The 10,247-nt window shown below is 30.7% G+C and overlaps 1 long non-coding RNA gene across 1 annotated transcript; it reads right to left on the bottom strand.

Annotated features, from left to right (window-relative positions):
• Positions 1 to 1,544: 1,544 nt before the first annotated feature.
• Positions 1,545 to 9,814, bottom strand: LOC132749265 (uncharacterized). Its single transcript, XR_009628388.1, has 3 exons — positions 8,542 to 9,814; positions 7,466 to 7,535; positions 1,545 to 1,633 (listed from the first exon to the last, which is right to left on the bottom strand). It is a non-coding gene; the product is annotated as an uncharacterized LOC132749265 (long non-coding RNA).
• Positions 9,815 to 10,247: the final 433 nt, after the last annotated feature.

Raw genomic sequence — 10,247 nt, 5'->3', positions numbered from 1 at the left:
AGAAAGTTATTAAGATACAATGCTGCATTGATTGTTAAATAGCACAGTTAAAGATCTTAATTCCCTTTCTGTGGAGGCCACTTGTATCACAGAGGGCAGGTTCTATTCTAAGAAAGCGGTACCATCATAGGCGCCCGGTCTCTGTATTTTGGATGAGTCCATAAGTCAGTCCTGCCAACAGGGTTTAAAATGTCTTTAATTTTATTTATCCACTTAAAATTTTGGTCTGAATGAATTAGAACATAAATTGGTACAGATATATGAAAGTTTAACTTTGCTTTGCCAAGTCAAAGTCTAACCTCAGAAAGATATCATCCTAGTCTTAACTATGATTTCGACAGGGTATCTGCTTAATTCACAAAGAAGCATATATTTTGGAGTGCTTTTCCTAGCAACAGGTGATTCTTCTAAGAAATGGTGTTATGGATTTCTCAATGAAGTTCTTTTGAAGTTCTCAAAGCCAAATTTTTAGATCCGTATGTTAAGATAGGCATTACAGTATGATTCAAAAAGTTTAAGTGAAACATCGATTGGTAAGTCTGCATTATTCCATCGCGAATACAGAAGATTTAGGGTTTTATTTGCTTGTTGGGTGACATATTGCCTTGTATTAAGAAAATAGCCGTTACTGGTAAAGGTTACTCAAAGATAATGATAACAATCTGCAATAGCTATGGTCTGGTTACCTAGATTAAAAATATATCTATTCTTTGCATTTCTACTTCCTTCAATGTTTTATTAGTGGTAAAGTTTTTCAAGTTATTTTCAACATGTGCAATAATATCAAGTCCTGCTTAGAACATTTAGGAGAAACATTTCAATTGTTTACTTCAGAAATAGGGGTCCACCCAGGGGGAAATGTTTAGCCCGATACTTTTTTCCATTTATCTAAACGACCTTGAATCTTATCTTATATCAAATGGAGCTTTATGAGTAAATCTAAAAATAATTCTATAACTAATAAAACATGGCTTAAACTATTACTCTTTTTATACGCAGACGATACAATAATAATGTCAGAATCAGCTGACGACTTTCAAAAATGCTTATTCCTCATTTAATTCACATTGTAATGAATGACAACTAAAAGTTAATGCTGAGAAAACCTATGTTTTTACGAGTCAATGGCGGAAATGTTTTGATTGATGAAAATTTGAAAACAGTAATTTGTCGTATAAGCTGGTTTGCACAGGCTAATTAGTCATACATGCTATATTCAAAAAGAATGACAAGTCAACATGTATATACATATAATTAGGGTTTTTATTTCTTTTAATGGCACCTATGGGAACATGACATGATTTATGAGTATTATTAGTGCAGGAGGATGCATACGGACTAGCTTATGTCAAGAATGATTATATATGGTAAACTCTAAAAACGTGTGTATTTTATATACATTATAAAATGACCTTAGGACAGGTTTTGTCTTGATATATACTATTCTCAAATGTCAGAGTGGGGGGAGTTCAGTTTTTGGTATTCAACTCGTTTCACATGTGTGTTTGTATTTGTATATTAAAAGTATGTAACATCCGTGAGTTTTTCTACGTTATACGACAACGGTTGATTTGGCGCCTAAGACCAGCGATGTCGAAGCGACGATTTTGGACAGCGGGACACAACGAAGTACCTGAAAAACAGAAAATTAAAGTGAGTGATCGTTTTAATATACCTGTTTAATTTGCCCTAATTTTGAAGATGTCAGATCAAGAAATAGCTACAATTTTTGAAAATTTGCAGACTAAATTGGACAATATTTCAACTGTCATAGGTACACTAGGGGTTTATCAGAAATAGTAATAAAATTTTGATGGAAATTCTAAATATTTTAATGACTTGGATAAAATCTATAGAAAAATATGCTGTTTTAAAAGGTTTGGATGATAATAAAATAAAATTAGTCGCATTTCAAATCAGTAAAGGGAACTGTAAGCGATTTTATATGTAGATATTTGCGTGATAATCATCGTAATTTCGTGGAACAATTAAAAGAAGAAATTAAGTAACTAAAGTTTGGGGAAATTAAAGATTTACATCATGAATTTTACCTTTTGAGAAATTTAAAACAAGATTTGGGAGAAAGTGTTTCAAAATTTTTGGTGAAAAATTTATTAATTGTGCTGAAACCGCTTATGAAAATTATAAACTAGGAGATAAAAGTTTAATTTGAACTTCCAGTTAGTAGAATTTTTTTACGGATAATTTAGCGCATAATTATTTAAAACTTAAACTTATGAGAGAAAAGCCAAAAACTTTACAAGAAGCAATTACTTTAGCGCAATGAATGAACAGAATTTCAGAGCTTAGATTTTTCTGCCAGAGTAAAATTTTCTATTTCTCAAATACGCAAAATACAATGAAATTACAAAGCAAATAAATTTTTAATCATTATTATACAAGAAATTTTTGCGTGTTACTGTAAGAGACCAGGGTCACCATGTGCGTAGTTTGTAGATTTAGGAAAAATGAAATATATTCTGTATTTCAACCCGACAAAATTTTTTCACGATTTAGGAAAAATAATAGCAATAATAGTTTCGAAATCAAAAAGATTAAGTGCTGGAAAATGTAATAATTTTGGTCATATTATGCGTGAATGGTCGTAAACAAATTTTTACGACAGAAACAAAATAAATTTTCAGGAAAAAACTAGCAAGTTCCTGTCAACAAAGGGGTCATTGACAGGAACGATAAAATACCAAAATTTAGTATAAGCATTAGCTGGAAGCCCTAATTCGTGTTTGATTAAAATAGAAAACTATAAATACAGATCGTTAGTAGATTCAGGTGCTGAAGTTTTGTCTTCTGCATCGCAAGAATATATAGAAAATTGAAGAATCCCCTCAAACTCATAAAACAGAAAATAATTTATGTTCAGTTGACGGAAATTATTTACATATAGATGGTTATTAAATCTTAAAATTTTCAAAATAGGGAAAAAACAGAAACAACTCAAAATTCTTATGTTGTTTCCTAAAATGAATAGAAATATTATTTTAGGCCGTGAATTGGTTTAACAAAAAATGGCGGTTAGATTATATTTTGATTTAGGCTGCTTAAGAGTTAATAATACATATGTAAACCCTCGAAGAAGAAGATATTCATATTGCAATCAATTGTTAGATTAAAACAGGATGTAATTCTGAAACCTCAAACAGTTAATGTGTTGCACTGGCCTAAGTTAAACAAAATCCAGGCTTAAGAAAATGATAAAGTTATTATGAATTGAAAAGTATATGAAACTGGAATGAATTGCTTCTGAACCAAGGCCTTATGATAACAAATTCTGTTATGAAAACTTTTCGGCTGATAGAAAGATTTCCTATTATGATTGTCAAAACAATACGCATAAAACTATAAGATTAAAACGAGATTCAGTAGTTGCTAAAGTTTCAGAAGTTGAGAGCATTAAACTCGGTCACAGAGGCTCTTCAAACAACTTCCCCTCTTAACCCAACGATTTCGAACGTGATATTCATACACCTTCAGAGCATTTTAATATTGTTAGAGACTTATTAAGGAAAAATAGAAATATTTTCGCAAATAAAGATTCTGAATTATCACAGACAGATACTGTAACCATGAAAATACCAACAGGTAATCATCCCTTGCAATCAAATTACCCCATATCGCACACCTTTAAACATATAGAAAATTTATGAGTGACGCAATCGATGAGATGTTAGATGCTAATATTATAAAGAGAAGTCATAGCCCTTATTCATTTTCCTGTTGTTATTGTCGGAAAACGTGACGGCAGTAAACGGTTTTTTGTGTTGATTTTTAGACAATTGAATAAAATTACAAAGCCAACATCATATCCTCTCCCATTAATTGACGATGATTTTAACACTACTAGGGTCTTCAAAATATTTTACAACACTAGACATGCGCTCAGGGTTTGGCAAATACCCGTGCATGAATCAGACAAAAAAAAAAGGGCTTTTTACGACATTCCGAGGCTTGTTTGAGTTTCAACCGAACACCTTTTTGGCCTAGTTTCTGTTGCCCCTGGAGTTTTTCCAAGAACTCATGTCACATGTCTTACAAGGTTTAGAGGCATTTGCTGTCAGTTATCTTGATGACATTCTAAATATTTTCGAAGTCATTAAATGAACATTTATCACATAATACAGACAGTATTTTCCAAAAGCTTAAAGAGCATAAATTAAAACTTAAACTGAAAAAGTGCAGTTTTATTCAGCAACAAACAAAGTACCTTGGTTTTATAATTGAATCATGAGGTATAAACCAGACCCCAAAAGTAAAAGCTGATTTTAGGTCACTTCCGGTACCAAAATGTGTTTAAAGAATGTCAGATCTTTACTTGGTGCTGCTGGTTTTTATAGAAGATTTTGCCATAAATATTCTAAAATTTTTGAACCTCTAATCAATCTTACAAGAAAACGTGTTTTGTTTAAATGGACAAAAGAATGTCAAGAAAGTTTTTGAACAATTAAAGAAAATGTTAACACGTATTCCACTTTTAGCATTCCCAGACCCAAATAAACCTTATATTCTATACACGGACTCCTCAGATTTAGTGGTCGGAGCATGTTTAAGTCAGAAATGTGACAAATCTGGTATTGAAAAACCCATATACTTCTTATCTCATAAATTAAGTGAATCTCAAAGAAAGTACAGTACATAGAAAAAAGAAGCATTCAAGTATTCATTATGCGTTACAAAAATTAGATTGTTTATTTACATAATGCAGAGTTTTACTATATTTAAACAGACCATAAAACCTTTAAAATATCTTCTAGAAGCACCTATGCAAAACAAAAGATTCAGCTTTGGGCTTTAAATATTTCTGCTATAACTGTAAAATTGAATATTTGCCAGGAAAATTAAATTTAATTGCCGATTTCTTTTCTAGGACCTCCAGCTGATGATAAAAATGCTAACAAGTCCGATATTGAACTTTATGAGCCTGATATAAATGACAATGCCTTCGAAATAACAGTCTCAAATTCAAGTAATAATTCAAATAATGATAATGTACATGCTGTGAAAACTGATGAAAGCTATGAAGTAAATGCTTTTGATTCTACGCACTTTAATGCCAAAGAAATAGCAAACAAAAGAATACCAATTTCAAGAGCCAATTGTAGAAGATAATTAAACAATTCGAAAAATTAAATATGGCCTCAGAGCAAGATAAAGATCAAACTATTCTTGAACTGAAAATGTTACTACGTCACGGACCAGCCAACTAAATTGGATCAGCTTGCAGAGCAAAATTTTAGAAATTGACCAAATTCCTTTATTAATTCTGTCTAATGTAGATGATAATCCTAATCTTAGATGTTTGTTATCGGCGCAACACTTAAAACACCTTGTCATTACTCAATATCATGTAAATAATGGTCACCCAGGAACACAGAGGTTATTTACAACAATAAAACAAAAGTATATTTTTGGCCAAATATGTTTCAAAGAATTGTATGAATATGTTTCTAAATGTGTTGGATTGTCAGTCACGTAATCTTACAAAAATAAAAGCACCTATGGGCGAAACAAGAGTACCAATGTATTCATTCCAGACCATGAGTATCGACGTTATAGGGCCCATATGAAAAAACAATGAGTGGTAACCGCTACATTATTTGTTTATTGACCTTTACAGTGGTTATCCGAGTGTTTCCCTACTGCTGACAAAAGTACTGATACAATTATACATTTACTATTAGAAGAAATTTACCCTAGATACGCATGTCCATTACAAATTGTCACTGACAATGGATCAGAATTTACAAGTAATGCTTTCAAAGAAACACTTAAAGAGTTAAGAATTGGATCACGTGCGTACAACTACCTATCATGCTGCCGGGAAACGCGAAAAAAATGAACGTTCTCACCATGTCATAACATGATATCTTAGCTAAAAGAATACAGGGAAATCTCAAACAATGGGATATTCATCTTAACATGACCACTAGCCGCACTTAGATTCAATGTCTCTAGGACTTCAAAGCATAGTCCATTTTATTTGTTATATAACCGTGAGGCCACATTACCGGTGGACCTGTTGCTACAACCAAGGCAGCGCTATCATGGCGAAGAGTATCACAAAATTGCATTACAAGAACAACATAATACTTTTCTATCTGTTTATAAGAACCTTAAAAAAGCAAAACGAGAAACAAGCTAGCTATGCAGATAAGACCGCAAAAGATATCAAATTTGAAATAGGCGATCCCGTATTTTATAAAAATTTTCGTAAAAAGAAGCAAACTAGATGTGAATTGGAAGCCATTTTATAGAATTATGGAGAAAAGGTCACCATTAACTTACATAATAAAAAATCAATTTGACAATTCAACAGTTAAAGTCCATGCAGAACAAATTAGGCTCGCAAATATTAATGACTGGTCAATACCAAAAGCAGATAATACAGGCAGACCAAAAAGAAATGCCACATTTGTAGTTACACCTGAAAATAGCGATACTGATGATGCTTCAGAAATACCAGAATCAGTATTACCCAAAGTTGCTAAGAATGTAAGAAAGGAAAGGTCTAATTCTGATAGTGAAGATGATATTCCATTAGCTGAATTACAGAAACATCTTCGACAACAACAACAAATTTCAAATAATGAAAATGCTCAAAGTAATGCACATTCAGACGAAATGCAATCGCAGACTGATTCAGAATTATCAGACTCAAATTCCATACAAGTAAATAGCAATCCTCAGTCACAAGCAGCATATAATGCTATTCAGTCAGATTCAATGGCTGATGATAATGATTCCGATAATGAGATGTTTATAAACTCTGTTTCTACTAAAAAGAAAAGTATTGTAAAAACCTCGATATAAAGTATCTGGTAAGGTAAACACAAAGTTACAAAGTAAAGATAAAGGGTCGAAATCAAGTTTTAAAATGATTTTACAAGGATTAGCTGAATTGTTATAGAACGTTATATTCCGTGTTATATGCTATACTAATTTTCGGTAAATTGACCTCAGGCATTGTAAATAGTAATTATGGAAAGAAGAAAATATATATGTTAAAGAAAAACAATATAAAACAAAACAGAAAATTACATTAGTTAACCATAAATCTTTATATTTTTTGGTGGTTGTATTCATTATATTCATTTTCAAGTTGTTTTATTAGAAATATATCTTAGATTTTTTTTTTATTATTACTTAAAATGATCGTTAATCGCTATATGTTTATTAATAGATCGGTTAATTAAAATGCATTTCAAAGTAAATGACAGCACTTAATCATGAGTTTCAAATTGATTATTTACTTTATTTCATATTAGAATAAAAACGTGTATACATACATGTTTCAACTGTCATCGCACAATCATTAAATAAAGTTTAAATTGGGATAAGTCTTATTGTCGAAATAAAACTAAAGTTAATAGCTTAGTTAAAACTAACAAAATATGTCTAGAAAAGTAAAAATTTTTTTAAATATCAAGTATTACATAAATAAGATACTTACACTAGAGAACATCTTTCATTGGAATTCTTATCCTATGCATTTTATGACAGTTGTCTTGTTGTTCATATATCTGAAACAAAATTATGTTTATTGTATATAATATCTATTAAACGATCTGACAACGGACGAAAATGCAAAATATTGGTCTAACGATCACTTGTCGTCCAGTCAAGACAGAGAGGTGCGAGCGAATTCGCCGGTACAGTCAAACACCGCCTGACTAGAAATATTGCAGTCAGCCTCTACGATGTCAAACTATGTACAACAAAAACCATGCAGATATAACCATAAACACCTTCTACGATGTAAAACCATGCAGATATAACCATAAACACCTTCTTCGATGTAAAACCATGCAGATATAACCATAAACACCTTCTTCGATGTAAAACCATGCAGATATAACCATAAACACCTTCTTCGATGTAAAACCATGCAGATATAACCATAAACACCTTCTTCGATGTAAAACTATATGAAATAAGCGTCTACGATGTTTAAAATACATAACTATGCTGTTACAGCCGTCAACAACAACAACAACAACAACAAAATTGTGGAATCAAATAAACTTATGTTCCTGTCTTCAACCAGAGAAGCCGAAAAACTTCCATTTATCAATAGAATGTGTTTTTCTATGTGTTATATAAACTTAAAAACAAAAACCCAGAGAAATACTGATGACAACTTCTTATCAAAATAATTATTTGTGCGCGACAGAGATATCCAAAATAAATATCACATAAACATTTGCGAGGATCGTGCAACAGCAAACTGTTAATCTAATTATCTTTTACTCAAAAAAAACATTGCTACATAAATGAAGAATTATAGATCTATCATCACTTTGTTGTATTGTTCAATACAAGACATTCTTTTACAACGACGAAACAAGAACAGCGTTTACAGATGTGCCAATAAATATTCGAATATAACTTTATCAACGTGTGTATAAAGTCTACATTTACACATATCAAATACATATATATTAATTTAAAAGAATCTTCAAGAACATCAAACATTTATGAACAATTATGAGTGTCAATTTAAAAATTATACTTTAAAAAGCTACATACCAACGATTTGAAATTCCCGACACGTCACGATGACCAAACCATACTGATGTCAGCAAGTACCTGTTACAAGTACCTGTTACAAAAAACATACCTGTCACAGGAAGTGTTCAATGCGCATGCACAATACACGTTTTACAGGAAATGAAACACCTGGACATTTTATCAATTATCAATTGTTTATAATATTTTTTTTAACTTTTTCGTATATAAATATCTTTTCTACTCTTATCATACATATAATTCTGTTAAATTTTATACCTTAAAGTTTTTCTAATTAATATTCTTAAAATAATTTGTTCTTTGAAAATTGTTAACTTATTTGTTTGTTTTTATGTTTACTAAATCACTAGAAATTAACTTTTTTTTCTTTTTTTTTATGATGAAATAAAGGAAATTTAATATTTATTGAAAAACTTATAAAGCTATAATATTTACCTTATGTTACTTTAACATATTATTTTTGTATTTTTTTTGCATAAAGATTAATCAAACATTTAACATTAATTATTATTTTACTTATTCAAACTTTTTAAAACTAATATCAAAAGTAAACTTACCTGTGCTACATTGTATCTATCCAAATTTTTCTATTAAAATGAATTCAAACAAAAAGGTTACGCACGATATACAATTGACCAATCAGAGATTATATGACTTAAGGTGATTTTTTCTTTTAAAAATAAACTAATAAAAAGTCATTAGATAACATCTCTGACCGGACATCTCTGACCGGATATTACCTTAAGGGTAAAACAGATGTCAAGTTGATTTTAGATTTTAGATTTTTATAATTTGTTAGAACGAGTCTGAAATACGATTTTGAAATGTTTGATATTAAATAATAACTTGTTCAATACTTTTTTTTTTAAATATTTTTTTTTATAAGTAATGGAGGTATTGTCGTATAGCTGGTTGCACAGGCTAATTAGTCATACATGCTATATTCAAAAAGAATGACAAGTCAACATGTATATACATATATTAGGGTTTTTATTTCTTAATGTGCACTATGGAACATGACATGATTTATGAGTATTATAGTGCAGGAGATGCATACGGACTAGCTTATGTCAAGATGATTTATATATGTAACTCTAAAACGTGTGTATTTATATACATTATAAAATGTCCTTAGGACAGGTTGTCTTGATATATACTATTCTCAAATGTCAGAGTGGGGGAGTTCAGTTTTGGTATTCAACTCGTTCACATGTGTGTTTGTATTTGTATATTAAAAGTATGTAACATCCGTGAGTTCTTTCTACGTTATACGACAAATTGAAGTTCTGTTGTTATAAGTTCTATATTTCTATTTACATTCTGAGCACTAGTTGAGTTACACAGCTGTTGTATGTATGATAAATGATAAGTGTCAATATTGTCAATATTTGTTACAAAGTTGTCGCTTTGTTCTTCTCACTATTTCGGTTTTGATTTAGTCTGCGATTTATTTTTATTCTTATATGATTTGTCAAAATTAACGTCAAAGTTATTTAATGTCCACTATAACGCGTTGTGTCCATCGGAAAAAAGGGAGAAAGAAATATGCATAGGATGACTGAAAATCGATATTTACTGCGATTCATAGTCCGATTTGAGTGAAAATTGTTTTGTTTTTTGCTATAGCCCATTTCACCAGCCTTTCGTAATTTATCGGAAACATTCGTAGACACGCATCACGTGGGAGGTAAAGTGCTAATATGTTT

The sequence above is a fragment of the Ruditapes philippinarum genome, unplaced genomic scaffold, assembly GCF_026571515.1.
Source record: "Ruditapes philippinarum isolate M1 unplaced genomic scaffold, ASM2657151v2 ctg4697_1_1_1_1, whole genome shotgun sequence".
In the NCBI taxonomy this organism is placed as follows: Eukaryota; Metazoa; Mollusca; class Bivalvia; order Venerida; family Veneridae; genus Ruditapes; species Ruditapes philippinarum.
This window is presented reverse-complemented; position numbering and strand designations above follow the sequence as displayed.